This window comes from Meleagris gallopavo, chromosome 11, assembly GCF_000146605.3.
Source record: "Meleagris gallopavo isolate NT-WF06-2002-E0010 breed Aviagen turkey brand Nicholas breeding stock chromosome 11, Turkey_5.1, whole genome shotgun sequence".
NCBI lineage: Eukaryota > Metazoa > Chordata > Aves > Galliformes > Phasianidae > Meleagris > Meleagris gallopavo.
This window is the reverse complement of record NC_015021.2, coordinates 18,446,415-18,452,620: the sequence shown is the minus strand read 5'-3', so window position 1 is coordinate 18,452,620 and position 6,206 is coordinate 18,446,415. Positions and strand designations below refer to the sequence as shown.

Here is a 6,206-nt window from a genome sequence, read left to right as displayed (position 1 = left end):
TTTGCCCAGCCTTTTAATGTATTTTTCCGTTGAAATGCATCCTGTTCAATCAAAATGGTCTTGTCCTAACTATTACTTTGTGTCTTTCTACATAGAAATTCAGCTTTTTATATGCACGTGCATGATAATAATTTGAGGTTAATGACAACCCCGAGAAACAATTTTAATTTCTAGTGCTTAGGAATGAACAATTTGGTTCAAATAATGAATCATTACCTGTCAACTTCAGGCTTTTATGCAGAACGTAGATACTTTACTTGCTTTGTGTTCTTCCTTGGGATCAAGTGGACTAGGCATTCAGTCTTGTGAAGTGTAAGCTTCACTTTCACAAACTGCAGTATAAATGAAAACAAATTCTCCTCTTAGTGTCTTTTTTGTCTTGCTACTCTTAGCATCTAGTACTGAATTAATATCATGCTCACAGCATCTATTGATTTCAAGGAATAATGTATCAGATATCCAGTTATACGTGCTCCCATCTGTCTTCTTATGAAGTGATTCTATTTGCTCATCTTTCCAATTTGTCCAGTGTCTTTATTTGCATTAATATTGCCCCCGCAGCCTGCCATATTTTCTGTCTTACTCCATAATAGCATTATAATTCATAGTTTCTTCAATATTTATTGCTAATAATAATTACCTGGGTCCTGTTCTGCATGTGGGAGGTTTCCAGCTCTTGTTAGTGACTTTTCAGGGATTGTGAATCATATTGTTAGTGTTTAATATATATGGGCAAAATGGAATTATATTAACATGAACTTCCTTCTCATGAAAAACACGATCTTTTGAGTAACTACTGTAGCAGGGATGTAAATTCAGTTTAAAGAGTTTGTTCAGCTTGTGTTGAATGCTTGCCTGTTAGCTAACAAAGTTTGACATTTTCTTCTCCAGAACTGTGACTTCCTTTGCTGTTACTCCTCTTCTTCCTCTTTCTCTTCCTTACTTCTTACTGTACTCTTCCCTTCCAAAAGATATTGTAAGCTTTCCTGCTGTGTTGATGTTCATATCAAATATCCCAGGCTTGTTCCTAACTTGCCATCAAACTTTACAGTACTTGACTTTTCCTCGATCACTATACTGGTTTATATTTTATGCCCAGGGCTTCAGGGAAGGAACAGAGTATTTAAGGAAGTTGTGGTGTTTGGTCGTGGGTTGTTGGGTTGTTGTTTTTTTTGCGTTTATGTGGGATCTCTTGAGCTTACACACAGAAAAGATGCTTACTGACATTCAATAAGGTCTCATAGTCTTTAGTTTTATGTGTCTTTCTTCAGACTTTCAGCACCACTGTTAATAGAACGGTTTTCTATTAAGCAGAAGATGTGTCTTGGTGATCCTCAGCAAATGGAAAAAGACGAACCAAACCGAAATATATTCTATCGCTGTTGAAAAATAAACTGAATAGAAATTCTGCTCCAAGTTGCCATCATAGCTCAGTATTTCTGTTCAGATGAGAGAGTTTTGTATATTGAACGTTCACCTGAAATGTTTCAGTATGAATGCTACCACGTAATGCTAGTGCATGGATGAAAAAGCAGAAAAAAGAAGTGTCAGTGAAGGCTGAAATCATGCAGAACCTTGTCTGCACAAACAGGGACTGCTCCTTTAGGGGCTGGGGATTGGGACTTTGGAGGAAACTAAACACTCCAAATCATATGGTTTTGGATGTTTTATATGCCTTTTATGAACTTAATTTCCATTTTAATACCAATGCTACATATATATGAAAAATTATCCACTCCCAACTTCTCTGTGGAACAGTTACCATCTCTAGGAACATCTTCACAAAGAAACCTTATGAAAGATTTTTCACATTTTCTATTCTACTATGCAATGCATTAAATCTCAGAAGATATTAAATGTGTGTCTGTGGGAGAATGCCATGTTCCTTGCATAATTTTACCAGTCTTATTACTTGGTAGCCTTCTTAAAGCAATAACAATATCAAAGCTTTTTTGCTGTGTTCTGTTATGTGGTGCTTTTCCATATCCTCTGGTAGTTAAATAAAAAACTTCGAGAGTCTTGAAGGACCACTGCTGTTGCAGCACAAACCTGACAAGGAGAGATTAAGTTATGGATTTATGTGGTCCTTTGGTTCAAGAAGTTACTGAAAAGAAAAACGTATAATTATGCCTTTATTTTTTCTGTTTTGAATTCATTATTTAGTGCATGTCTGTAAAAATGTGTTTTTACAAATGAAAGAAAATGAGTAAGAATTTAAGTATCACAGTTTTATATTAATAACCCCTATTTTTCAGTTAATTCTTACTAAATTAACTATAGCAACAGTCAAGGTGAGAATCTGAAAAGCTAAAAGCAACTACCTGTCAATCTTGTTTCTCTGTCGTCCTCAACAGTGTATCCACAGAACCCAAAATACAGGACTTATTTTTCCTTTATGGCTATTTTTGATCCACTTCTAGTGGACATAGCAGTAGTATATGGACTTCCACATACTAGAGCTTAGGCACTCAGTTCTCTCTGTGGATTTTATGCATTTATCTGTATTTGAGGGACAGACTAGAAGGTATTAAGCTGTGAGATGAATAATCTGCTTAAATGATAAAGTACTGGTAAGCAGTACTGAAAGCAATGAATGTGTTTCTTTGATGGTCATTTCCTATGTGTCCTGAATAATATTGCTAAGGACTGCAGTCTGGCATTCCAGGCACAGAATAATTTTCTTCTGTTTTGTAGGGCAATTTTGTCTCATATGATGTGACAACAATCATGTTCAACTGAATGATTATTTCATGCTGACAGCTTAACTAACTATGAAAGAAAATAGTATTGACTGTAGCTTAGGTCATTATTTTAGGTTTCTGTGAGAGTTGCTGCCTGAGGTTTAGTTTTAATTTTTAAAGCTTAATTTATGGTAAAAATATTCATTCCCAAATAGCTCTTACACAAAGACCTACTAATGGTGGGGGGAAAAAATTGGGGGTTGGCTTAAGTATTGGAAGAATTACTGTCCTAGCAAAGTACTCCATTTATAGAAACTTCAGAGAAAAACCAGTAGTGATAAATTAAAAGAAAAAGATTAAATTTGCCAGTCTTTCTGGATAAAGGAGATGGGTCAAGATGTAACAGTAAATTAGGGACCCTATTCTCTGCTGAGATATTAGTGCAGTCCCATATAGCTTAATTGAGCTCCACTGGATTCAGCTGAAAGTTTGGCCGTGCTTGTTTTTTTCTCCCGATCTGTTGTAAACTAGGTAAAAATCCACTAAGGTCACTGGTGTTACAAGTGATAACTGAGTAATGATCTAGCAGTACATATGTAAGTGGCAGTGAAGTTACAGGTGGCCCAGAGCACAGCAATGACCTGCCTGGGGATTATTCGTTAAAGAACTGGATGCATTAGACATTAATCAAAACTCAACTAACTAGAAAGTTTCTTTACAGTTTGTTGGATAAAAATGTACAACTTTGAAACTTATATAGAATACCAAATATATAGATTTTTATGTGGTTTCTCGACCTTGTAGAAGTATTAAATACTAAACAGTAGCATTGCTAATAGGGATGTTAACAAGCACAGCAGTTTTATGCAGCAGAATAATATTTGTTGTTCCTCAGACATTCTTTGCCACATTTTTGTATGACTAAGTTTGCAGTTGTGTGCCCTTAAGTATGTTTCAATGATTTGAACAGTGATGAAGGTGCTATTGTAAGGAATATGTGGGAGTATTCATCCACAGGAACATTTAAAAATACATATAAACACACCATCTGGTGCAATGAGGTGTATTTCAAAGACAAAATATTTGCTCTTTAGAAGTGTCTCAGAGTTGAGGATAATTTTTTTTCCTTGGTAAAAGCAGTTTTAGAAATAAACTCTTCATTTTGAGTAGGTAAGGTAAAGGAACCCAATTAGGATATGGATATTTTATAGTTCATTTTTGGAACTTTTTTTTATTAATAAGCAGATCTCTTAAATCATTCTTACCTACTCAAGAACTTGAAAAATAAAATCATTAATTTCATACAAATGTAAAAACAGTTGGCTATGCCTTCTTGAAATTTGTTTATACAACTATGGAAGCTATGCTAGCGTATATAGAAAAGTTCAGTTGATTATGGGTATGCCCTTTTTAGAGCTTTCTAATGTAGAATGCTCCAGTCAGGATAGTGTCCATTCATTGTTTCTGCATATATTACCCATGTATTTTTATTCTAGATCGCTAGACAATTTGGATTCCCATATGCAAGTGTTTTTCCTATTCAAAGTACTGCAAAACATTGTGTATTAAGCTATATGACTACATTTTTCCTAAATTACTGGTAAGAGTGAAGTGAAAAATTTTCTGGAACAATTAAGAATTCTAACTATTTACTTCAGTAGATGTATCTTTTTAGGAAATGTGCTGTTGGTTACATAGCAGTCAGGCTGTGATCATTTGGACTTTCTCTAAAGATGTTTTAGGAATGGCGGCATAAGATAACTAGCATATGTCCTCTAGATTGATGTCACCTTGGGTAATGTATTTTTCTTCTTTATCATACGTGTTAAATTCTGCTCTTTGATCTAATGTGGTGCTCTGCAGCAAACATTAATGATTGCCGCTGTCAGGTAGGACTTCAATCCATTCCAGAGCCTGGATGTCTGATGCACGAATAATTTGATGCAATAGCACTTTCTCTCCCCAGCCCTTGCTAGGCAGGCTGCTGTTCTTGACTGTGTGTATTTAGAGACTTTCAGCACTCCAGTCATATGGATCCTCCCACCTGATTTTGATTAATCTGAATTGTTTAATATCTCCTCATACAGAAACTTTTAAATATTTTTCTTATTTTTGTATGGACTTCTGGCACTGTGCTAAAAACAACTGATCACTTCATATCTACATCTCTGATAAATGGATTCATTGCAGAACGATACCCACGGCATGAAGTCGGCATGCGATTATCAGCATCTCATCTAACCTCTCAGTGTCCTTATGATCTATATAAGGACTGTTACTCTCCAAACTAGTACACCTAGTCAGTCATCTCGGGGATTATGTCCTCCTGGGAGATGGGTTTTCTGCAGGTAAAACATTTCTGGTTGTTATAAAGGGTTTTAAAACTTTTCACAATGCTCCCTGATTCTGGCACTGTGCAGGGACTTAGTGTTGCTGGAGCCTTTCTGCCCCAACAGGCCACAAAATGGTGGCTCCAGCCCTGCCTGCGCTGGATGTGGGTTGTGCTGGTGGTGGGGCTGTCCTCAGCCCCTCCCCTCCTCGTAGAACTCCTGATTCTCATTCCCGCAGCAATTTTTGATTGCCTAACACAGTGTGACAGCTTTGTGCAGGATACAGTTAAATGATGTAAACAACTATTTCATTTTTTTCCTACTTATATTTTCTCAATACAATTTACAACTATTCTCAATACAACAACAACAACAACAAAAACTCAAAGCATCAAAACTGTGCAGAAGTTCTGCATGTTCTACCTAGAACAAAACTGTGATTCAGCTGCGTGCAGGGTTGGTCCCATACATCGAACTGTGATGTCTCCTCCCCTCTGTCATAAATCTGTTGATTATATATCTTTGAAAAGGAATTACTGCTTCAGCCAGACATCAATCTCTCATCAGGTTTTATTATCTCCCTTATTTACACTGCTACTTGGATTATAAAGAGCCGTTAAATAGCTTGAATTAGCAGTTTGTCAAATTTAAGTCTTCACGGTCCAATAATTTTCAGGGTGAGCAGACTTCTGCTTAGTCTTTCCCAAGCAAGACATTTTGTTTTAATTACTTCTTGTAAACAACGGCAGAAGGGGAGAGAGGGGGGGATAAAAATAAACAGAGCCCGACCCTCAAGCGCCAGGCTTTTGTTAGGGCGGGATTCTTCCGGCCAAGTGACAGCGGCCTGGCAGCAGGGCGGGGGAACCTCTCATTGCTTCCCGCCTCACGTCGGCGGCGGCCGCGGCGCTGCTGCGGGCCCTGCTCGGTTGCCATGGCGACGGCGGCCCTGTCAGCCGCAGCTACTGCTGGCGCTGCTACTTGGAGGCCGTGCCTTAGTGCGGCATAGAGATAATAAATATATATATTTAATATGGATTTATAGGTGGAGATGTGCCTCACATGATGACTTAGATTCTGTTACATCTGTGAGAGGGGGGAAAAAAAGAAGACTGTGGTGCTGTGAGTGCCACCCCAGGTGTGTCAGCCATGGGCATGCAGCCTGAGCTGAGCAGGGAAGATGGCCTGTGTGTTTTTT

The 6,206-nt window shown here is 37.7% G+C and overlaps 1 protein-coding gene across 4 annotated transcripts in view; it reads left to right on the top strand.

Annotated features, from left to right (window-relative positions):
* The window catches only part of NLGN1 (neuroligin 1), a 281,404-nt gene that overhangs the window by 58,000 nt on the left and 217,198 nt on the right, over window positions 1–6,206 (top strand). The window lies entirely within an intron of this gene.